Below are 13,888 nucleotides of genomic sequence, written 5' to 3' on the forward strand. Positions count from 1 at the left end.
ATTAAATGAAGGCAATTCGTAAAAACCTAAAGATCTCCCTAATCTGGGCTCTGATATTTCCGATTTTGTGGTCAGTTTGGTAGCACATGGACTGTAGTGTGAGATTTTTTCTTTTTTTATGCAAACCAACACCAAGGATAAAATTGTGGGAGAAGTAATTCCAACTCTCATCCTTCCCCCGCTCCCACCACAGATCTGGCTGTAGCCTCAGCTTGCTGACTTGAGCACAATTTGAGCTTGAGTCAGCCCGTGGAGGCCAACCCAAGCGACCTCCTGCAACATACCCTCCCTCAGGCCTACGCACAGGGTAGCCCCCCCAGGGGCCTCAGACCACAGTTGAAGGACTGAAGGAGCAGAGGAGCGGGTGTGGGTGGCCCCAGGCACTGGATGGAGATTGTGTCCTCCGTAATCTTCGGACCTCAGAGAGGGAGCTCAGTGCTATCCCCCTACCGTACAAGCCAGAGGGCTGTGAGCAGACCAGAATGTCCCAGACCCATCTCAGCTTCGCCACTTTCTTGCTAAGTGACCTTGGGCAGATGACCACAAGTTTCCAAACTTCTGTTTTCTCATCTCTAAATGGGGCTGATCAATGCAAGATTGCTGTGTAAAGGATGCCGTGTTAAAGTGTAAAGGATGAAAACTGTTAAGAGGGCGTTAAGCACGTGAGCTCTGTGAAATGCACGTAAGAACGTGACGGGTTATCTTGAAAGTCACCGAAAAGTCCGCATTGGCTAAACATCCCCCGTGTGCTAGGGTGTTTGAGAGCTGAGGAGACAACAGATGAGACTAACACATTTTCCACCCTTCAAGCGTTTTGAGGGCTCATCGGCTAGTGAGAGAGGCGGATGTGAGACGATTTATTGCAGCCATGTGTTCAGCGTAGAACAGAATAGAATCCATCATGGAAGGGGGCAGAGAGGAGGGCATCCATCCTGCTGGGGACTTCAGCAAAGGTTCCAGGCACCAGACTATATTAGGCTTGAATCTGGAAAGGGAAGTAGGAGGACGCCAGGCACACACAGAACATTCCAGGTGGAGGCAACAGTCTGTGAAAAGGCAAGAAGGGAGAAAGAATAGAGTGTCTTTGGGCGCTTCCATGCAAATGTCTGTTGCAGATATAGTGTGTGCGGGAGAAGGGGAGCTGAGAAGGCATGAGCGGAACACACACAGGAGGTCTTGTTACCGTAGGTCACAGCCAGATGGTGCAGTAAGAAAAAGAGGAAAATAGGTCAATATGGAGCAGCAAGGAATCATTTTATAGATCCCCTCAGCGAGCCGTAAGATATAGAAGACAGGGAGCCACCCGATTTTTCACTCCAGGGCCCAGATGAGCCCAGCTGCCGGTCATGAAGTCAGTCTGGCCACTGTGTCTTCCTGGGTGAGATAGTTGTCCTTCCTCTCAGAAGTCAAGGAGACCCAGAGCCAAGCTGTCCTCAGGGTCATGCCTTGTGCCACGGCACCTGTGAGCACAGAAAGTTGCTGCGTCCCCAGGATGAAGTCATTGATCTAGAACAAGGGGGACTCTCTCTTGGATGAGATCTGTCCTGGAGAAGAGTCTTCTGCTCAGGAGAAGTCCCAAGGTCAAATGTGAGACACATGGCTGGGGATTATTCACAAGGGGACTCTCACCTTCCCTGTAGCCTCAGCTGCTCTCCCCAGCACCCCCACATCTCTCCTCTTCGCTGAGCCTCATCACGGAGGAGCTGGCGAAAGCGAAAAACTCACTGTTTTTTTTTTTTTTTCAATTTTTTTTTTAAACGTTTATTTATTTTTGAGACAGAGAGAGACAGAGCATGAACGGGGGAGGGTCAGAGAGAGAGGGAGACACAGAATCTGAAACAGGCTCCAGGCTCTGAGCTGTCAGCACAGAGCCTGACGCAGGACTCGAACCCACAAACCGTGAAAACATGACCTGAGCCGAAGTCGGCCGCTTAACCGACTGAGCCACCCAGGCGCCCCAAAACTCACTCTTTGTAAAGTCTGTCCCAACCGGGGAGGCCAGGGTGAATCACCAACTCTTCTCGGTTCTCAGCCATTGGCACCTTCCTCTCTTAAGAGCTCTTTCCAGATTGTTCCTTTTTGTGTTCATTTCTTAGCACAAGAACTGTTCCTTTGGGCTGGGGGTCACGTGTGACTCCTCTCTGTAGCCTCAGGCTCCAGCTGTAGGTCTGGCTCAGAGAAGGTGTCAGTAAATGCCTGGAGAATGAAAGCCCGGGGGCAGCAGGGAGGGAGGTGTGCTCTCTGGCCAAGAGGTACGGAGTGTTTTCTGCAGAGTGAAAGGTCAAGAGTGGTGAGTGGGACCCTCTTCCTTGTTTCCTGCTTTTAAAGAATTCTCTCCTTCTTGGCACTGCTGCCCGCACACCCATTGTTTTGTGCATCCTTAATTCTCTAGAAATACCGCTGTGCTGGGCTTTCTGTATTGGGCGCTTGGATCCCCACGTAATACCCCCACGCCAGCCCAGGTACTTGGGCTATTGTGGATAAATCAGAGATCTCAAATGCAGATTTCTGCTTTGCATTTCTTCGTTGAATCTATTAGGAAATATTAGTCACAGTGAAAATGGGAGGTAAGAGAAACATAATTTAGTGTTCTGACACAAGGTTGTTTTCTATGGACCACAGGCTAATTTTTTTTTTTTTTTTCCTATTAGAATTAGAAACTGATGATACTTTCACTTTCTCCCTTAGGAAAATATTTATGGATCTAGTCATCTTACTTTGAGGGTAATTCTCCAATGATTCCGCCTAAATGTTTCTCCTTTAATTTCATCCCAAGGCCAAGCTTTAATGCTTGAAATGATTAGTTCACCCGGCAACTAATTTAGAATTTGAGTTAGCACAGACACAGTCTTCATGTATATTCTCATAAGATTTGAAATAACCCTTTATCTCCAAAGTTTCAGAGTTTTGGTTACAAACGGGCAGAATTTCCTCCAAGGTCACACCAGTTTACAAACCAAGGGCTCAAGAAATCAAGGCCTCCTGAGTCATCAGAACCCACTAACTATTTTTAAAGACTTTTATGCTTATGATGGGTGAATAGGTATCATAGGCCTATTACAAATTTCAAATTTTAGTCAGTTGGTCTCATTTACTCGTTAAGAGCCATTTATAGAAAATTCAATTCACCCAGGTATCTGCATAGGGTAATGGGGACAAAGACTTTGTAAACTAGGGAGAACATGTACCTTTTGGGTATTATTAACGTCTGCATGTTGTTGCCCATGCAAAAGTGCATTTCAGAAAGGTGTAGACAGACTATATGTATTTGCCTACCATTTCTTTAAAAAAAATTTTTTTAATGCTTATTTATTTTTCAGAGAGAGAGAGAGAGAGAGAGAGACAGAACATGAGCAGGGGAGGGACACACAGAGAGAGAGAGACACACAGAATCCGAAGCAGGCTCCAGGCTCTGAGCCATCAGCACAGAGCCTGACATGGGGCTTGAGACTGCTTGGGATTCTCTCTCAATCTCTCTCTCTGCCCTTGCCTCACTTCATGCTTTCTCTCTCAAAAATGAATAAACATTAAAGAAAATTATTCTTAAGAGACAGTATTTAAACATTCATTCTCCTGGTGGATAGGTGGATTATACAGATGGCTACATTCTTCTCAGAGGAATAGGTAGATTATACAGATGGCTACATTCTCCCCACAGCAGGCACAGGGATCGTATCTGGTAAGCCACCTCTTCATTGCACTTCCAATACCATGCTCCTCACCATGGCTTTCAGGGTCCTTCAGGATCCCGCCCTGCTCCCTCTGCATCCCTAGCTCGTGCCTTCTCCCCTTCGCTCTGCTCCGGGTCCACTCTCTGGATGGGCCTTAGGTACACCCAAGCATTTCTCCCTCTGGGACTTTGAGCATCAGATTCCTCTGTCCAGCACTCTCTTTTCTTGTCTTTATCAGTACCGTCTTCATCCTCTTCCTGGATCTTTATGCTTGGTCATATTTCCTTATTTATGTATTTTCTTCCCCCACCAGACTGTGAACTCCATAGGAGCAAATACTACAGGTCCACTGTCTCACTGCCATGGACGCAGGTCTGGCAGATGCCAGGCTCAAAGTTGATACTATTGACAGAGACTTCCAGTTGTCTGCTAGAATTTGTTCTTCTTCCTATAGTAATAGGATTTAAGCCGGACAGTGCCAAACGCCCAACTAGACCACAATAGCAACTTCCCATGTGGCTGGGTGGCTAGGTGCCTGACTCCTCACTTGAGGAGTGAGAGAGGAAGTGATGTGTGTAATGTCTGCCTCGTTTGTTCAGAAGCCAAGCCCTAGCCCCTAGACTGGTACTCACCTTCCTGAGGGCAGGAACATGGCAGTGTCCATGTAAACAAGGGCACCGCCCTGGATAGTGACAGAGCAATTGGATGGAAAGACATGGCAGAGCTCCCCCAACCCGGACCATTCGCCTTGTGATGGTACATGAGTGTGGATTAGACTTCTGTTTTTAAAAGCCACGGTGTTTGGTGATCCCTTTGTTATTCAGCTTAGTTTTCAGCCCAACGGACACACTGTTGAATAAATAGTTGAATGAAGGGGTAAATCATCAGGGGCTTGCTGATTTACCCTGTGCCATCATATCACAAGCGCGAGTAATCACAGGGGGCAGTCAGCATCAGGAATCGTTCACTGAGCACCTCCCTGGTAATGGAAAAACACACATCTTGAGCTGTCCTGTGCTGGTTGGGTATCCTCATCTTTTCCCATCCAATAGTTCCTTCGTAGCTTGCAATGTCCCACTGCATCGTTGACAGATTTTGCTCTGTTTTTCAAGAGAAGCCAAACTTGAAAGAATGTCACAAACCTTGAAGCACATGTGAAGATTCTAGGTTGCTCTGTATAGAAGTTCTTGTGTGAGACAGAAATGCTATCTCACAGCTTGTGGCGGCCTGTGACCCACATCATAGCCAAGAGTTCTGCCCATTTAATAGCGCTATAGTGACTTCCACAGTTAACGTCTATGACATTTCATACCCCGAACTTTTAATTTTAGACAAGTTTTTCCTGAAACTCTTTGTTCCATGATGGTGGGTGGTTTTGTTTGTTTACTGAACTTTTGGGGCTCACATTAGTTGGGGGTCATGATTTCCTTAAGGAATTGTCAGTTATGACTTTAATCATGGAAAAAAGTTTTCCCTTTCTCAGTAACTTTTCTACTGAGGTCTAGTATATTTTTAAGCTCCACTATTTCTGAAGAAAGACATTTAGCAGTCATTCAGTTAATCTCTTACCTTCTTCCAGAGGCAGCCTTTAAGAAGGTATCAGGATTTAGGCTGGTTTTAAGCCCATTGCTGCAGGCAACAGACTCTGAGATGGGGATTTGGGAGTAAGAAGTTGACTGGAGAATGCTCTGGAAACAATACTTGGGAGGGATGAGGGAGGGAGAAGGGTGCAGAAGAAGGAGTTGAGCTGCAATGAAGGTAGGTTGCAGGTAGAATGGCCTCCAATAGTTGTCCTATGTTGAGGCAAGATGGCGGTGCTTTTATAGTTCTCCTTCCTCCCATTTCACCTGTCATGAGGAATGGCTAGAAAGGAAAGTAACCTCTGGTGAGGCAGCTCCCTTGGCCAAGGGCAAAGCCTAGGGAGGGTCTAAGATGTGAGTTAGAAGTAGCCCAAACTCCTTGCAACTAGGTGAGTGAGTGTCATGGTCCTAAAGGGGGTCTGGGTGGCCCTGCCTGGCACCCACCACAGGGCTTCAATATCAAATCAGCACCTGAACAACACTGACTTCAGGAGGGCACTGCCTTGCCCATCTTGTTCAGGGACACATAAATTAGGATACCTTTAATAACCTTTGTCAGAATTGAGAAACCTTACTTGACTTTAAACTTCCTAAGTAAAAACTGAACTTCTTTTTAAAAAAAAATTTTTTTTTAACGTTTATTTATTTTTGAGACAGAGAGAGAGCATGAACAGGGGAGGGGCAGAGAGAGAGGGAGACACAGAATCTGAAACAGGCTCCAGGCTCTGAGCTGTCAGCACAGAGCCCGACGCGGGGCTCGAACTCACGGACCGTGAGATCATGACCTGAGCCAAAGTTGGATGCTTAACCGACCGAGACACCCAGGCGCCCCAAAACTGAACTTCTTTACAGATTTGAAACTATTGAAACTATACATGTCTCATGAGTTCTACCATGTCCCATGTTGGGACAGATTGTAGGAAAATGTTCTGCGTCCACTTGAGGAGCCAGGCAAGTGGTAAATGAGTTTCTTTCTAGGCAGGAACCCGTCAGTGAATTCAGGGAAAACTACTCCAAACTCAGGATATATGGTGTGATGAGGATTAACAACAGGAGAGAATATTCTACATGGGGGCCTCCCTGGAAAACCCGAGGGACAACTTTACCAAACTCACAGGCTGAGGGTTCTGAGTTGTTGGTTATGACTAAGTTTGTGAGAGAGTCGGAATGAGTCATTGTGATGGGTTCCTGACCACCCTGTGGGCTCTTGCCATGGCAAGGGCCACCTACCTTTGTGCCGGGCATTGTCGTCATTCCTAGCAGGTGCACCAGCCTTGGAGCCTGCAGAGGCTACAAAACGTGTTCACATATGGAATCTCATGTGATTCCAAGTATAGGAAGAGAAGAAAAACACTTTTCTTCTAGTATTACACCAATAACATAGACACAAAATCATTAACGGAATATTAGTAAACTGAGTCTGACAATACGAGGGGTTTATCCCAAGAACGTAAAGTTCTTTAAATATTTGAAAGTTAATCGTTGTAATTTAATAAGTTATAGAATATGGGAGGAAATTATGTGATCATCTCAATAAATAGAAAAAGCTCATCCGACAAGACTCAACACTCTCAGTAAACTAGGATTAGGAGAGAAATTCTTTGCCCTGATAGGGGACATCAATGAAAAGTCTACAGGTGGGGCGCCTGGGTGGGTCAGTCGGTTGAGCGTCCCGTGTCAGCTCAGGTCATGATCTTGCAGTCTGTGGGTTCGAGCCCTGAGTCGGGTTCTGTGCTGACAGCTCGGAGCCTGGAACCTGCTTCAGATTCTGTGTCTCCCTCTCTCTCTGCCCCTCCCCCACGCTCTCTTTCTCTCTCAAAAATAGATAAACATTTTTTACAAAGGTCTGCAAGTAGCATCATATTTAGTGGCAAAACATTAAATCCCTTTCCCATAAGAATGAGAATAAGACAAGGATGTTCACTCTCAGCACTTCAGTTCCGCATTGTACTGGAGGTCTTAGCCAGTGCACTAAGGCAGGAAAAAAGAGAGCGTACAGATGGAAAAGGAAGAAGTAAAGCTATTTTGGAGATGGATTTGTCAGTAACTTGACTACCTGCATGTTATTCAGAGATGAGGAAACTGAGGCTCGGGAAGAAGTGGCTCGTGTGAGTTCTTGCAGGCAGTTCAGATGAACCTGGCACTCAAACCCAGATCTTCTGACTCCAAGCACTGGAATAAAAAGAGGGACTATTGCGGTGCCTGGGTGGTTCAGTAGGTCAAGTGTCATCTGACTTCGGCTCAGGTCACGATCTCACGGTTCGTGAGTTCAAGCCCCGCACTGGGCTCTCTGACGTCGGCACAGAGCCCGCTTCGAATCTGATCCTGTCTCCCTCTCTCTCTGCCCCTTCCCCCACTCTCTCAACAATAAAAATAAACATTAAAAAAAAAAGAGAGAGACTATTTCATTCAATTAAAAAAAAAAACCCACAAAGTTTCCATTGTGCTGCTTGTAAAAGATCCAGTGACGTTGGAAATTTTCCAGAGAAAATCCACTAAAATGAAAATGGGTTTGGAGAAAGCTTGCTGAGGATAGACTAATTGGCGAGGCTCTTGGGCCTGAGCCCCTGAAAATGTGGACAGCCCGCAGCAAGGGTGACTATGGATCCATTCACCAGATCCTGAAAGAAGCCGAGGGAAACCCTTAGGTAAAACTCAGGGCAACCCTCCCATTTGACCCACATGAGGTAAGGACTGATGAAAAATAACTTGAATATACTTATGAAACTCCAGAGGTGGTGCAAGAGAGAGAAGGTGTAGAGAAAAAGATGTCAGGGGACTTGGAACTAGGGTGACCGTATCATTCATCATCATAACTGTGACCCTTATGAGTGAAAGCAGTTGCTATAAGTAATTACCTTAAGTCAACACGCAGAAACCAGGATGGTGCTGGGCAAATTGGGCCATTTGGTCCCCAACCAATAATAGGTATAAAGGAAACGGGCTTGTTGGAGGGAGGGCGTCAATAACATATGAAGTCTCGTGGGATCTCCTCAGACTCTGGCATGGTCCCCTAGGCCAGACAACACACAGGTGAATGTTTTAGGGCCTGGAACCCCTTATTAGGGGGATCAGGTTTTTGTCGATCTTTAGGGCTTTCCCTAAATAATTATTAATTATAATAAACAAGAACAATAACTACTGTGTATTGAGTGCTTACTATAGGCCAGACACTCTGAGAAATGCTTTATGTGAACAGTTTCACCCGACAACCCTAGGAGGACTCTCCATTTTACAAGTGAGGAAAGGGCCCCTCAGAGAGGTTGAGTAACTTTCCCAAAGTCACGCAGCTGGGAAGTGTTGAAGTTGAGATCTGAACCCAGACTCGACCATGATGTTAACCAACCCTTACAACTTCTTTTTTGGGGTGCAGGGCATTTCCAGGATCCAGGGGTCCAGTGTAGGATGAATGGATGGTTAGACAGGCACCAGAGTGGAGATAGGGGGATTTCGGTGACTTTCCAGCCTCTCTTAGTTCTGAGGTTACCCTGATCCCCCACTGAGAGGCACAGCAACTCAGGGTTGGTGTCGACAGCTGCCCAGCACAGGTATAGCCTTAGGCTCTTGACCTGGATCAGACCAGGTTCTTTGTGTTTCTTATTTCATCGTGATTCTGTGTGGACGAATGCGTACCGCAGACGGGAATACTTATATAGCTGCATGTCGTTCCTAGAACCACCAGGTCATCACTGGGCCACACAGCCCACACTTAATTCTTTTCATCTCTTTCCATCAGTCAATCTGAGGGCCCCCTTAATTATCTTTATTGCTTTTCTCTGAACTCTCTTCAATTTGCCGGCATATCACTTTTCAAGTACTGAGATACCAGAAGTGTGCAGAGAAATTATAATCTCCTGTGTATGATGTAATGCTCTGGCCTGGGAAGTTGAAAATCACAGGCAGTTCCTTCGACTGCCATTGGTATCATAACCTGTGATCAATTTCGGCGTCTCCAATTAACTTGGCTTTTTTTTCAGTTAAGGTGAGTACCTGGCTCAGAGTCCATATAATTTATATCTGGAATATTTCAAGGTGTGTGCATGCGTGTGTGTGTGTGTGTGTGTGTGTGTGTGTGTGTATTAAAAGCAAAAATAGGGGCGCCTGGGTGGCTCGGTTGGTTAAGCGTCTGACTTCGCTCAGGTCATTATCTCGCAGTTTGTGAGTTTGAGCCCTACGACAGGTTCTGTGCTGACAGCTCGGACCCTGGAGACTGCTTCAGATTCTGTGTCTCCCTCTCTCTCTTTCTGCCACTCCCCAGCTTGCACTCTGTCTCTCTCTCTCTCAAAAATAAACATTTAAAAAAATTTTTGAGGGGTGCCTGGGTGGCTCAGTCGGTTGGGTGTCTGACTTTGGCTCAGGTCATGATCTCGCGGTCTGTGAGTTCGAGCCCCGCATCGGGCTCTGTGCTGACAGCTCGGAGCCTGGAGCCTGCTTCCAATTCTGTGTCTCCCTCTCTCTCTGCCCCTTCCATGCTCTGTCTCTCTCTTTCTCAATAATAAATAAATGTTAAAAAAAAGTTTTTTTAAAAAAGCAAAAATAATGAAGCAAATTCAGGAAGCCAAAGAAAAACAGAATTTCTTGCTCGTTGCTCATTTATTGATCATCCACTGTGTCCCAGACCCCCAGATGTTATGTTCAAAAGAATCTTATCTTGGAATGCTTTGAACATTTTAAATATTTGTTCATTAACAATTACTCTAGTTTTCTGTGATACCCTTTTAATGATTGCACTTGAACTCTCATGTTCCTATTTGTAGATTGACAGCTCTTAGTTTCTGATGACAGTGACCCATTTGTGACTCAGTCTATAACAATCTTTGGCTCGATTGTTTTGGAGTTAAATATGGGTTGGTGTGAATAATTATGTTGACCAAAATACCATATTAATGCTACATTTATAGCATTTTATATTAAATATTAGTATAAATATTTATATTTATAGCATATCATATTAAAATGTAAGTCTTTTTCCAATAGTAAAATTGGAAGACTGAGTTAACTCAGAGTTTATAAAAAATTTTTTGAACTCAATTTCACAACTAGAAATTCCCTCCTTCAGATTGAAGCCACTGGTTTTTTTTTTTTTTCAAGCCTACTTGTTTTTAGAGTAGGTTTTGGTTTTTTGTTTACTTTGTATCATTTGCCCAAAGTTAGCTATATAAGTATCAGTTCCCGAGTGATGGAGTTGTCTCATAACAGCAGATGCAGTTTTAAAGTTCCAATATTTAAAACTTTGCTAGAACATAACAAAAACACACAAAAATGCACAGCCTCTCAGTGAGGGCAGGCCGTAGCTTACTGAATCCCACATAACCACATCTGGTGAATCACCTCCTCTCCTCTGGGCAGTGATTTGGAAACGGCCTCACAAGGAAGTCAGTGCTGACCCCAGCTCTGTCCACAGCCCCAGAAGCTGGCTCCCAGGGCCCAGTGATCTCAGGATAGAGTGAGATCTGGTTGATGTTTTCAGCCCCCACCCATCACTTCCTTTGAGATCTAGGCCCAGGAACGCCTTCTCAACTGGTTTTGTTCACAGTGTAAGAATTCATTTTCTTCTGAGCATTTACCTAGGTTTCAAAATTAACCTCATTTTCTGCGAGGTAAGCCTGGGGGTAGGAGAGAGGTGATGCAGGAAATGGATCTCATTTGTCCATTTTGTCTGAAAATGAATACAGAGCACGGCTTTAGGTATGTGTCTTTGACTAAAAACAACACAACGCCATCATTAAGTACCACCCTTAGAAACTTCTACGCAAAGTCACGACATATCCTCTCTTGAACCTCCCCTGACTTTGTGTCTTCCTATAGCATACAGTATAATTTATAAAAGTGTGAGCAACTGTGGAATTGTTCTCCTAATAGATTCTGAAGATTCCAATTTCCATTCTGCCACACAAGACTGAAAATCCACTTGTGCTCACTTATCTGTATCTGTACCTCATCCCCACGCTGCATCAAAAATCAGGTTCAGGTGCAGGTTAAGAGCACACATTTACCTCCAGAATATAAGACTTATTAAATATCTCTCCACAATTAACATCCCCATATCAATAAGAATTATCATTAGGTCCTGTCAATCAGGTGCTGAATTTTGCTTCAGGGAAACAAAACAATTTAAATTATAGCAAGTGCCCCCCTTCTTTTTTTACATGCTTCTCTTTAAATTGGATAATTATGTGGCTTTTCATTAGATTCCTCTAAGCGTAATAGATCACGATATTCACCCTTTGACCTTGGTGATGAATGTCTCTGGTGAAAACATGTGACAAGCAGTGTTCTAATGAGAACAAAATACTGAATAACTGGAAATCTTGTATAATGAAAGGAGAAGGCAGGAGGGAAACACAACAACCTTTAAGGTTGATGCACAAAATGTATGTGTAATGCGGCAGTGATATGGGTTGGGGAGAAACGAGGCTATTTTCGGTTCTAATAATGTGGATGGTAATGCTGATTTTTCTTCTTCGGTATGTAAAAAAAAAAAAAAAAGGAGAAACAGACATTTCAGGAAAGCCGCACATCAGAAAATACTGGTCTCGGCTGAATTGCCAGCACAGATGGAGTGAATCCCCTGGCCTAAGGGGGGATTCAAATGGCTTGCTGCATCTTGGAACACCTGCAAATGGTAATCTGAGGGTACCTCTCATTTTATTGCTGTCTTTATGGGAATTCCAAATGTGAGGACAGCTTGAAAAGGAAGTGATTTGGTCTTGGGGGATCTATGATCTTCTAGGGGGCTGTTGAGGAAGGACAAGAGGAGCAAGGAGACCCCAGATCTCTCCACCTTCCCCTCTCTTGATCAAGGCCTGGGCAGCCTGTCCTGCTGGAGCCCGGGCACCTCCCACATCTCCAAGGTCCTCAACCTCTGATGGCTGAAATGGGCTGGGGCATCTGAAAGTGGGCTCTGAGATGAGGTCAGAGGTCAACGACAAGCCGATGACCTCTCACTTCTCCTTCTTGCTTCTTCCCCAACATCCTACTCACCAAGCTTCCCTGTATGACTAGCTGCTGGGCAGACCTAGGCAGAGCTTTCCTCCTGGTGGAAACGGCTGGGAGAGTTCAGATCGGCCCAGGACACCGTGATATGCCTGAGGGTCGCGGAAATGGAGAAAGTTTGCTTCTTTTAAATTTCCTAGATGCTTGCCTGTCTATTTGATTTTGGGATATACGGCACAAGAGCAGCCCATTATAAAGCTATTTATCAAAGGTATGGATTTGCTGTAACTTCTAAGGACGTGAAGTTTGAGGCAGGAACCACTTGTTAAATGCACAAGCGAGGCTGTGCTTGTTTAGGAGCTAAAGAGAGGGAGACCGGAACCACTCTCTTTAAGCACCTATTATGTGCCAAATGCTCTACGGGGTTCTTGATACATGCTCTTTGATTTCATTCCCTCATCAAATCTTATTATTCCGTTTTATGATCTATGAAGTGGCTTAGCCATGACCCAGAATCACATGGTAGAAAGGCTAGGATTTGACCATAGGTTGATCTGAACTTCAAGTCCATGTTCTCTAGGTTAAAGGTAGTACATAACACACTGCTATAATGTCTCCTACGAATGGTGCCTTTATCACAAACTTCTCCCCAACTTATCTTCCCACGTCTCACACTTAAGAATTGATTTGCATTATTACGGACTTAATATTATTGCTATCAGTCTTGCTCGTTGTGCAATTTGTTTTGCTTAAGACAAGACAAGCAAGAGAAAAAACATCTGCCGCCATAAATTGATTTCTTCCGGTGAATTCCAGTTTGGGATAAGAATTTGTAGTGAGTGATGTGTGTGCTTATAGAGGATTAAGAAGCTGACCAGGCTCAAAATCATGGTTCCCTTTGTTTATCTGTGGATCTGCTCTGCTTAAGGTTAAGTTCACCCAGGTCCTCAACCCTGACCTCCGCCAGGTGGATTTGAGCGGAGACATCCTTGGTGCCGGCAACCCTTCACCTCTTTGCACAAGAGCCTGCCAAGAAGAGAAATACTCAAAGTCCATTTTGAGCTCTCTGCCCGGGGTCTACCTGCCATCTGTCACGGACAGCGGGCGATTACTGGCATGCAGAGCTGAAGGAGAGCTGAAAGAGGGAGGGTCTGCCCCTCCAGCAGGATCATCATTTTTGCATGGGTCACTGTTGGAGACACCTCCAGTTTGCATTCCCCAGCTCGACGACACAGAAAAGAGATCCTTTGGCTTTGCCTTAGTCACCTGTGTGCTGAGAAAACTGGAAAAGATGGGTAATGGTAGTTGTTGTCAGTACTTGGGGGCTCCAGGAAGTGTCCCCAAGAACTCTGTAAAGGGGGGCTGTCCTTCTTCTCTGAGATTTAAACTTTGATGAAATTCATCATAGTGGAGGTGCTAGAAGTCATCTGAAGGGGAAGAAAGAGTAGCCAGGCCCCCACGACTCAAATGCAACCTGTTTGAACACTTTATTAGAAAATCTAAAGAAAGAATGATTTGATCCAAAGGGGGCAGGATTGCTCACCCGTGGGAGCAGGACAAAAAGAGGGTCTCAGAGGTAAATGTTAGCAGGGCCCACCCAGACCTCGTCTGAGGGAGAGGGAGCCACAGTCAACTGACAGGTAATTTCCCATCGTCTTGGAAGAGGCGTCTCCAATATGGCGACGGAAGTCATAGACTTTA

This window comes from Panthera leo, chromosome A2 (assembly GCF_018350215.1).
Source record: "Panthera leo isolate Ple1 chromosome A2, P.leo_Ple1_pat1.1, whole genome shotgun sequence".
Classification (NCBI taxonomy): Eukaryota; Metazoa; Chordata; class Mammalia; order Carnivora; family Felidae; genus Panthera; species Panthera leo.